Genomic DNA, 11,615 nt, shown 5'->3' on the forward strand with positions numbered 1-11,615 from the left:
TTTTATTTCTTTTAAGTTTCATTTCTTGGATTTTGGTAGCCTACGACAGTAGATCAACAAAATGTCAAGAACTGCGAAAAACCACGGCGGTTAATATAGAAAACCTCATCATAATAGAACCACCAATGTGAGAGTAAGACAATATTTTAGACGTTGATGACATATGTGTTTTTGTGTCTTTCAGATATACAAAATTACATACGCATCAAAATCCAAAACGGTTGCCTCACAAACGCGCACACACATCAACATCTAAACTATTGCCTCCAGAGAGGTGAGACAGAGCCAAGGTCTGAAGTGAGGGCGGTAGCCAAGGGCAAGCATAAGTTGGAACTCTAATTGAAAAATGAAAGTGAAAGAACGCATGAAAAAACCCAATTTATACAAATAATCTTCACTAATCAATTTGGTCCTCCTATACATTGTGTCGTCTAATTACAAAAATCCATGTCGATGTGTAATAAATAGGGACGTATTAAAGTATATAGAGCGCCAGAAAAAGTAAATTGCGGTTGTGTAAACCTATCTAACCACGTCGGTTTGGTAAACTAAATTCATTGACTTTTAAAACCAACAATGACAGTTCTCTATAAACAGGTGACATCGTAACTTATAATATCACTTCTTCAAAAGTAAACTTTTGTCGTGTAAAACCTAGATAACCACATCATTTTTGGAATACCAAAAGTCAATTGGCTTTATTACTAACCACATCGGTTTCTACTATTTTAACGCCGTTGTAAAGACATACTAGGGTGGTTTTGGACAAAACCGTCGTCTTATTGATCTTTGGGACAATATAAAAACTTTTTTGTCACTTGACCTAAAGTTTTACGTTCTCTCTAACTGTTAAAAATGTTCAGTTTCCTCTCAATTTCCCTCTCATTTCCCAAAAGCGGCGTGTCTGAATCTCTTCATCTTCCTCGTCTTTGTCTCATTTCTTTAACCATCTTCTTATTTGAAATGATCGTGGGAGAGAGAAATCTGAGCGGTTTTTTCTATATCAACTCATAATAATAATACGGTGGTTTTATCTTAATTATGTCATTTTAACGCTCTTACCACGACGGATTTTCACATCCGTCGTTCTAAAGAATATCACAACGACAGTTTTGTTTTTTTCCCGACGTCTTCACTGTAATAGTACATCATTCTTTTTAATTAACCGTCGTTTTTTTACTTGCAGTTTTTGTTTCTCTCTAAATATGGTTTCGAAATCTCAAAGTAAGGAGGCTCAAGTATCAAAAGGTCAAAGCAAGGACCTTGCAGTTTCAAAGGCTCAAATGAGTGAAGCCAAATCTGTTCAAAGCAATCCCGCGAAGAAGATGAGATTTACTTCAACCTCCGAGAAAGACCCAAGCTCAGTGACATTTGATGAGGAGCCAAAATCAACTCGCGGTATCAACACAATGAGCTGTGTTGTGAAGAGAAAAATCTAGAAGATTAAGCCCGTGGTTGAGTACAATAAAAGGGGCAGACCATATGGCAAGGCTACTGTTGAGATGCAATCTTACATTAGTGTTTTGGCATGCACCAGAGTCCCTCATGTGGACAAGAAATGGACTCAATTGCCCAAGGACTTGAAGGAACAGATTTGGGAAGCTGTTGAAATGGCTTATGTTGTTGGGGAAGGGGGCAAAAAGATGGCGCTATCGTCTGACGCCAAAAAATGAAAGGATTTCAAGTCTACCTTAACAAGGCAATTTATCCTTGCATTCGCAAATGACAAGGAGAAGTTAAAAGAACCCCCTCAACTTTATAACTTCATAAAGAAATCACAATGGGATGCCTTTGTAGCTTCAAGGTTATCCCCAAATTTTGAGGCTATGCATTCTGAGCAGTCATAGAGAAGGGAAAAATGCGAGTACAACCATAGTTTATCTCGAAAATGTAATGTTGGATTGGAGGATGAGTTAGAAGAAACCTGTCCAATGGAGAAATCGATCGTTCTCTTCTATGGAAGAAGGCAATAGAAGATAAACAGGGATCTGAGCTAGCTGGACCTTTCGAAGGTTCCTCCTGCGGGTCACCTGGTGCCCGGGTGCCTGTATAATCATCATAATATTTTATTAATAACTCTTCTCAGTAATATAGTTTTAAATTAAAAACCCTGACCCCCGGCTCCTAAAAGTGCGTGCACCACTTTAAAGGTCATTCCTAAGCCCACGTTAGCTTTTCTCTCAATGGGCACGATTTAAAAATACCTAGGGACTCAAAAGTGATAAAGTCCCAAAAAGTCAACTCGGGACCCCGTGGTGTCCACGACCTCAGAATTTTGATCCGATCGTTACTAGAGGTTTCGATAAGTCTAGGACACATGTCCCGAGAGTTTGGTCTCGATCGGACGGTCGGATTGCTCACGATCGCAAGATCGGACGGACAAACGATTTTCCGAAAACCTAGCCCTAAGGTTGGCCTTTTCGGAGTATCCGGGTCTCCGATTGACGATCCGTCGAATCCTACACGATCCTGAAATTACCTAGAACAACATACTCCAGATTGACTACAATCCAACGGTCCGAACGTATTGAACCCGGAAATCGCACACTATGCGAGATCTGTTCGGGGTTCAAACGTTATCCGAATTGAGATACGTAAACTCCTACGCACTCGTGAGGACACGAGGATCATTCTGGGACCAAGAGTGGTCCCTGATACTTGGCCCACGCGCCGCCCACGCGCGTGGGTGTGCCTAACAATTTTCGGTGACCGGAAAATCTCCAAACCGTCGAACCAAACTCCTATCCTAGGCAATACACCCTATTTGGAACCACTTTTGTTCTTGGACTATGGCCAAAAGGTGGCCGGAAGTGGCTGAAATCGGCGACGCAAAACCGGTAGATTTTCAGTTCGAAAATTAACCTCTCAAACCTCAAAATCTCTCCAATCCTACCCAACCATCAGCTAGAGCATGAAAATCAGTCGAAAAACCATACCTAATTCGCCCGATTTGGTGGCCGGAGGAGGGATCAGGCTGGATGGCTGGACGGCGGAGCAGGCTGGCTGGGTTGCGGAGGTGGCGGCGGTGCTTACTTGGCTGATCCAGTGAGGTGTGGTAGCGGCTTGAGGTGGTTATGGTGGTTTGGCTGGAGCAAGAAGGAGGCGGGGAGGGGTTCTGATCGTGAGGAAGAAGAGAGTGAGGAGAGAGAAAGAAGTAATCAGATTTTAAAAATCTGATTTTTTCAAAAATTACTATTTTGTCCTTTTTTTTAGTATTTTGCTCGTAATTTCTTCGTTACAAGTCCGATTCGAGTCCATTACATGTCTACGAACTCATTTTGTCGTGCTCTACGCAACGGTACAAGTAGATTTTCCAAATTCTTCCCTGGTCAACAAGTCAACTTAAAACCTAATGATCAATGCATAATTCTGTATCATTTTGTAGCACTCTACCCTATTGTTTGGTTATGTTTTTAGGTAAAACTTGTGCTTTTAATCCATTTTGTGTTTGTTATTCAGTTCATTGAGCTCTAGGTACCACTTGAGGCATTTGAAGCAAAAATGGTGCAAAAATGTGCAAAAACTGGAGACTGAGTTATAAATTCATTTCGAACTTATCTTCTTCATCTGAGCTTGGATTGGGCCAATTCTTGTGTGGTTGGATAAGAGACATTCTGAACTTCAAAATGGACATCTTAAAGTCATCATTTGATTCAGTCAAGCCCAATTCTTAAGCCCAAGAAGTTGTTCATCATGCTGACAGGAAGATGAGCTCATTGCATGCTTGGTCATGGTGAGCTAGGCATGAGCTATTGGTTTCTGAATGGAAGCTTGGTCATGCTGACATGAAGATGAGCTATGGCTGCTGGTGGGATTTATTGGTGAAGTGCAGCAACCAATTCTGATTTTCTAATACAAGTGTTGTATGCATTAGCCATATTCAATTCAGATTTCTCACTTCCTTCTCCCTATAAATACCACTTCCATTTCAAACACTTTCATCAATCATATCCTGGGATTCACAATCCCTCTCTTCCAATTCCTAGCAGACCACTCATCCCAGCACAATCCCCTCTCAAACATTCATCAACCACATCCTCATACACTTCTCCCAAACACAATCCATACAATCCACACTATCTACACCACTCTTCATCTCTAGCTGCAGCATATATGGTGGAAGTTGTGAGAAGCTCTACAACAACATAATTCGTTCTTCACGGGTTTTTCTTATTCTCTCCATGTTTATTATGATTCAAATGCATTTTCCATTAATGGAGTGTAACTAATTACCATAGCTAGGGTTTCAATGTAACATGACAAGACAATTTCATGTTTTCAAGTTAATGTTACTCTTGTTGATTACTTCTAATTTTCTGGTCTCATTCACTTGTTCTTAGTTGAATCTTTATGCATGTTTAAATAACTGGCCACTATGAACACATGCATGTTGGTTATCTAGTTCAAGTTTACATAAACACCATATGACTCTTGAACCGATTAGTGAATGAGTGGGTAATGCATTTAGGACAAACACCATGTTTAAATGTTTACTTGGTTCCTTTGTGTTCTTCTTAAGCTTAATGGATTTAGATTCATAGCTTAGACTAAACACCATAGCTAAGTTTTGTTTTCTGAGTACTTGATTAAAACCAAACACCATATCGATAATCATACATAAGAAAGAACGAACTCCAGAAATTGTAATCAACTTAGGTGATTGTTAACTTGTTGCTTGAAATTGGATTGTCATGGTGAAGTTGAAACCCTAGTGCTTGTCTCCTTTGTCTCTAAATTTTCTAAACATCTACTTGCTGGTCACTTGCTATTCTGCATTCCCTTTTAGTAGTTTTCAGTCACTTGCTATTTGCTTTCCCTTTTTGTAGTTGTTACTCCAAACAAACTCAACACAACCTCATTTAAATTCTGTTTAGTCTTAGGATTACTTGTGAGTCTAAGTAGTAGTAATAAGTGTCTTTCATCCAAGTATCTGTGGAACGACCTCGTGCTTGCATTCCTATACTATAATTGGTTCGTGCACTTGCGAGAAATAGATAGAGTAAAATCTGTCCAACACCTAATAAAATATTCTAAGGATAGTTTAGTCTTTTTCCTTGTTAAACTATTAGTTAAATATTAATTAAGGATTGGGTTGTTACAATCTATCCCCCTTATGAAAATTTCGTCCTCGAAATTACATACCTGTCACTCAAAGAGGTAAGGATACTGGGCCCGCATCTGTTCTTCGGGTTCCCAAGTGGCCACCTCCACAGTGTGACTCCTCCATAACGCCTTTACTAGTGGAATCTCTCTAGACCGAAGGACCTGCATCTTCCAATCCAGGATCTGAACAGGCTGCTCTACATAACTCAAATCATCTCTCAACTCTATGGGCTGCTCCTCCAAAACATGGGATGGATCTGAAATATATTTCCGGAGCATAGACACGTGGAACACATCATGTAAACGGGAAAGATCTGCTGACAAGGCAAGTCTGTAAGCTACTAGGCCCACACGCTCCACAATCTCGTATGGCCCAATATAGCGAGGGCTTAGTTTTCCCCGTTTCCCAATTCTCACTATGCCTTTCCAAGGCGACAATTTCAGAAACACCCAGTCACCAACCTTAAACTGAAGATCTTTTCTCCGGTTATCTGCATAACTGTTTTGTCGATCCTGGGCTGCCTTGAGCCTTTCTCTGATTAATTCCACCTGTTTCTTGGTTCTTTCCACATCATCCGATGCCTCAAACCTGTGCTCTCCTACCTCATCCCAAAACAAGGGCGTTCTACACTGTTTTCCATACAATGCATCAAATGGGGACATCCCTATACTCGCTTGAAAGCTGTTATTATAAGCAAACTCCATGAGTGGCAATTTCTCATTCCAGTCACCCCGAAACTGCAGTGCACAAGCTCTCAACATATCTTCTAAAGTCTGGATCGTCCTCTTAGACTGACCATCTGTCTGGGGATGAAATGCAGTACTGAACCGCAGCTGGGTCCCAAATGCCTCATGCAACTTCGTCCAAAAACGGGACGTGAATCAAGGATCTCTATGGGAAACAATAGATACTGGTACCCCATGGAGTCTCACTATCCCATCAATAAAAATCTTGGCCAACTTATTCAAAGTATACTTCTCTCTCACCGGCAGAAAGTGAGCTGACTTAGTGAGTTGGTCTACAATAACCCACACTCCATCATGCTTATTCGTTGTCCGAGGAAGTTTAAACACGAAATCCATGGTAATGTGCTCCCACTTCCACTCAGGAATCGGAAGTGGTTGCAGCAATCCCGACGGTTTCTGTCGCTCTGCCTTAACCTGTTGACACACCAATCATTTCCTGACATAATTTGCTATCTGTGTCTTCATGAAAGGCCCCCAGTAGTGTTCCCTCAGAGTATGATACATCTTAGTACTGCCAGGGTGCATAGCAAAAGCTGAACAATGGGCCTCTTCAAGAATTTCCCTCTTTAGTGCCTCATCATCGGGGTCATACAATGGGCCGATTCTCGACCTCTAATCTCAAAGTACAAACTAATGGGTCTTGAGACTGGGCTTCGATTATTCGTTCCACTAGCACTGGTCTCACATGAAGAGTAGCTAACAGTGCTCCCTGATCATCCACACTTAGTCCAACTCTCAATTTCCTCATCTCAATCAGCAGTGGCACATACCTCCCTCGGAAATAAGCTACCAATCCCGAGGACTTCCTACTAAGGGCATCAGCTACCACATTTTCTCTCCCTGGGTGATGCTCAATAGTACAGTCATAATCTTTAATCAGTTCTAGCCATCTACTTTGCCTCATATTGAGTTCCTTCTGGGTGAACAGGTACTTCAAACTCTTATGATCTGTGAAAATCTAACACGTTTCCCCGTAGAGATAGTGTCGCCAAATCTTCAGAGCGAACACTACTGCAGCAAGTTCTAGATCATGAGTAGGATAATTCAACTCATGCTTCTTAAGTTGCCTGGAAGCATAAGCGATTACTCTACCATGCTGCATCAGCACACAACCTAATCCTTGGCGGGATGCATCACTGTATAATACGAAATTCCCCGTGTCGTCTGGAAGTGCTAACACCGGAGCAGTGCACTTGACGCCTTTCCTTGTCAAACGAGTGAGAGGTGCCGCTATGGTAGAGAAACCCTCCACAAAGCGACGATAATACCCGGCTAACCCAAGGAAACTCCGTATCTCCGTAACATTGGTTGGTCGTGGCCAATTCACTACTGCCTCAACTTTCTGGGGATCCACATAAATACCCTCTGCAGAGATCACATGCCCCAAGAAACTCACTTTGTCCAACCAAAACTGACACTTGCTGAACTTGGCATACAGTTGTTCCCTCCTCAAAGTCTTCAGCACTATTTCCAGATGCTTCATGTGCGCTCTTTGACTTTTGGAGTATACCAAAATATCGTCTATGAACACAATCACAAAGCGATCCAAGTAACATCGGAACACTCTGTTCATGAGGTCCATAAACGCAGCTGGCGCATTAGTCAATCCAAATGGCATCACCAGGAACTCATAATGCCCATACCTCGTCCGAAAAGCTATCTTAGGCACATCCTCCTCTCTAATGCGTAGTTGATGATACCCAGATCTCAAATCAATCTTAGAAAATACCTTGGCACCCTTCAGCTGATCAAACAGATCGTCTATCGGTGGTAACGGATACCGGTTCTTTACTGTGACCTTATTCAGCTGCTTGTAGTCAATACATAATCTCATGGTGCCATCTTTCTTCTTAACAAATAACACTGGAGCGCCCCATGGTGAAAAACTGGGTCGGATGAAACCCTTATCCACCAGCTCCTGTAACTGAGTCTTTAATTCCCTTAACTCTGTTGGTGCCATTCTGTACGACGCCTGAGAAATGGGATTCGTACTCGGAAAGAGCTCAATAGTGAACTCAATCTCCCTGTGAGGTGGTAAACCCTGAAGATCCTCCGGAAACACATCTGGGAAATCCTGTACTACTGGAATATCCTCCAACCTCAATCCATTATCCCGGGTGTCGATAACATGCGCCAAATATCCTGAACATCCCTTCCTGAGCAACCGTCTTGCTGTTATAGCTGAAATAAGACAAGATGGAAGGACTCTGCGCTCACCATAAAATGTTACCTCAGGTCATCCGGGACTACGGATCACGACCTCCTTCCTGAAACAGTCTACTGAGGCATGATGTTTGGCCAACCAATCCATGCCCAAAATTATATCCAAGTCTACCATATCTAGGGGAATCAGGTCTGCCTCCAATAACACATCTCCTACCAGTACCATACTATCTCTATACACCGTACCTACCATGAAGGTCTCTCCTGTAGGTACGGAGATCGCCAGCTCATTTCGTAAAGTTGAGAGTCTCATGTCAACATTGTGTGCCAAACTAGGTGTGACAAAAGAATGCGTAGCCCCAGGATCAATTAAAACTCTAGCAGGAATCCCAAAGACTGGTGTAATACCTATAATCACGTCAGGTGATGCCTGTGCCTCCTGCTGCGACATATTATAAACTCTGCCTGTAGCCCTGGAACCTTCACCTCGTCCCCTCTGCTGACTACCACCTCTGCTGGCTACACTAGTCTGGGCCCCACCGCTAGACGAGGCCACTAACAACTGTGGCATGCCCTGCGATCTGCCCTGGGTGGTAGTCCCCTGTGTCGGTGCAGTTGTGATCTCTCCACCCTAGAGGAGCATTGGGCACTCCCTCCGGAAATGCCCAGTCTGTCCATAGTAATAGCATCCAGTAGCACCCTGTTGGCACGGCCAGAATGATACCTGCCACACTCTGCACACTGAGAACGACGACTCCTGCCAGAACCTGCCTGCAGCTGTCTCCCAGCACTTCTAGCTGTGCTCTCTCTAGAATGATTCCCCGAACTACCACTCTAGTTAGATCCTCCACTGGAACTACCTCCCCCTCAAAAACCTTCGTAACTGCGGCCACTAGATGATCCAGAGCTAAAATTGCCTCTCTTGGATGACCCTTGACTGGGACCACCCATCTCAAACTGTCACCTGCGGGAATCGCCCCGTACTCGGACCATCATCTGGCTACTCTCAATCAGGGACGCAGACATGACCAAGCCCTCAAAGTTAGTCAGGCGTTGACCAATCACAATGTCCCTGACGGACGCCTTCAACCCTCGGGTGAACAACTGACACTTCTTTCTTTCATCCTGCACCAGTGGGATAGAATACTTGGATAACTCATGGAACTTCTTTTCATAGTCTAATACCGTCATTGCCCCCTGTTCCAACTGCAAGAATTCTTCCATTTTCATGTTATGGTAAGCAAGAGGATAATACTGACTGTCAAATGCTGCTCTAAACATTTGCCATGTAATGGTTGATGGGTCCCGATATCGCCTCATGACTGACTCCCACCAGTGTCTCGCATTTCTGGCCAAAAAGAAAGTGGCCAAGGTCACCCTATGATTCTGTGGGACAGCCATTACCCCCATGATTCGCTCCATCCGCTCAATCCATTCCTCACCTACAGCTGGATCACCCTCACCAATAAAATCTGTGGCCCCAATCCTCCTAGCCTGATCTGCATAACTCAAAGAGGGGTCCCTGGATTGCCCAGTCCTAGACAGGGCCTGAGTCAACATCTCTAAAGTCTGCTGGAAGTTAGGGTCCAAATGTGGAAGAACTGCCGCCGGTGCGGCCCCTGTCTGACCTCCCACCTGAGACTGTTCTACTTGCTCTGGTTCAGGATGGGGTTCCTCTCCTTTAAGCCGGGACGACTGTCTAGTCCCTCTCCTAGTGCCACCACGTTTTGGGCCCATGATTCTGTCAAAAGAAAAAGAAACTCATTAAAACTGGGTTGCACTTAAAGTGCAGAGTCTACAGGAATTTAACCTAATGCTCTGATACCAAGTTGATAGGACCCGACCCAAATTTGACTTTGGAATCCGAGCCGGACCCTGTGCTTATCCGACACTTGGCGGGTGCCAGACACATTTGATCTTATTGCCCTTCTAGTCAAAATTCAAAAACAACTATGGTTTGACTTCTGCCGAAAATTCGGCAGAGTCTCCCCTGTAATTAGACCAAACCCAAGGTTACACCTGTGAACAAGCAAACCAAAAATACACACCAACTGCCAGTATGCAAAAATTTACATTCCAACAGTAAAACAAACATACTAGGGCAATATCAGAGCTCTATACAGAAGGTTACAGGAATAAAATAATTATACATGACCCTACGTCGTCAAGGGGGTGGCGGAAGCTGGACTTGGGCCGATGGTGGCTCACTATGCACGCTTACTGCCTGGGGGGCGTGAAACATGAAAAGGGTGAGTGGACCAAAAACAAGCTTTTAGAAAAATAATATAAAAACATACTAACCCCCACTGTAAAATCAGTTATAAAATTAAACCATTTCTTATTATACTTGTACTGAAATTCAAGGCATACATATTTATATCTATAGATCCAATCACATGCTTAAACAAACATTAAAATCTTAAGAGTATTGAAATCACTTTAATCTACCACCTAGGTGTACCCCTTTATTATTCCGTCAATTCCTTTAGTTTCCGTCAATTCCATCCTCATGCCACCGGAGTGACACGTCCTAGCAGACCTCGGGAAACACAAAGTCACCCGAGCTGCAATCCTCGCGGGATTCAGGGGACACTTGGTCCATCTGAGCCGCGTTCCTCACACCCACGGTTTGGGCGTCCCCGGAACTCGTGGGGCGGTGTCTAGCATGCTGACCTACCCGAAGGCAACTGGATGTCCGTCGACATCAACATAACCGAAGGCTCATTTTATACGTTTGGGTACCTAGGGTGGCTTTTAAGAAATATAAAATTCTGAAAAGTAAATAAGAATTTAATTGAATTCTTATTTGCCCTTGAACTGTGCTGCCAATTTATCTGTTAATTATTTAAAAATTATGCTATGCCAAAGTCTCTAGGCACTCTCAACTCGGCAGCATATAAAACAAACATGTAAAACAACAATAATCAAGTTATTAAAACTCTGGGCAATGAATAACTTATTCAAGATCAAGTAATAAGATTAATTTGCATCAATTCATTTATGAAAACAAAAGGGTCCACTCACTGGTGATTTGAGCTAGCTGGACCTTTCGAAGGTCCCTCCTGCGGGTCACCTGGTGCCCAGGTGCCTGTATAATCATCATAATATTTTATTAATAACTCTGCTCAGTAATATAGTTTTAAATTAAAAACCCTGACCCCCAGCTCCTAAAAGTGTGTGCACCACTTTAAAGGTCATTCCGATGCCCACGTTAGCTTTTCTCTCAATGGGCACGATTTAAAAATAAATAGGGACTCAAAAGTGATAAAGTCCCAAAAAGTCAACTCGGGACCCCATAGGGTCCACGACCTCAGAATTTTGATTAGATCATTACTAGAGGTTCCGATAAGTCTAGGACACATGTCCCGAGAGTTTGGTTTCAATCGGACGGTCGGATTGCTCACGATCGCACGATCGGACGGACGAACGATTTTCCGTAAACCTAGCCCTAGGGTTGGCCTTTTAGAGTATCCAAGACTCCGATTGACGATCCGTCGAATCCTACACGATCTTGAAATTACCTAGAACAACATACTCCAGATTGACTACGATCCAACGGTCCAAACGTATTGAACCCGGAAATCGCACACTATGCGAGATCC

General features: G+C 43.2%; 1 pseudogene; it reads right to left on the reverse strand.

The window, feature by feature from the left end:
- Positions 1 to 5,985: 5,985 nt before the first annotated feature.
- Positions 5,986 to 9,750, reverse strand: LOC148292768 (uncharacterized; annotated as a pseudogene).
- Positions 9,751 to 11,615: the final 1,865 nt, after the last annotated feature.

Source organism: Prunus avium, chromosome 7 (genome assembly GCF_965620075.1).
Source record: "Prunus avium chromosome 7, drPruAviu1.hap1.1, whole genome shotgun sequence".
NCBI classification, from domain to species: Eukaryota; Viridiplantae; Streptophyta; class Magnoliopsida; order Rosales; family Rosaceae; genus Prunus; species Prunus avium.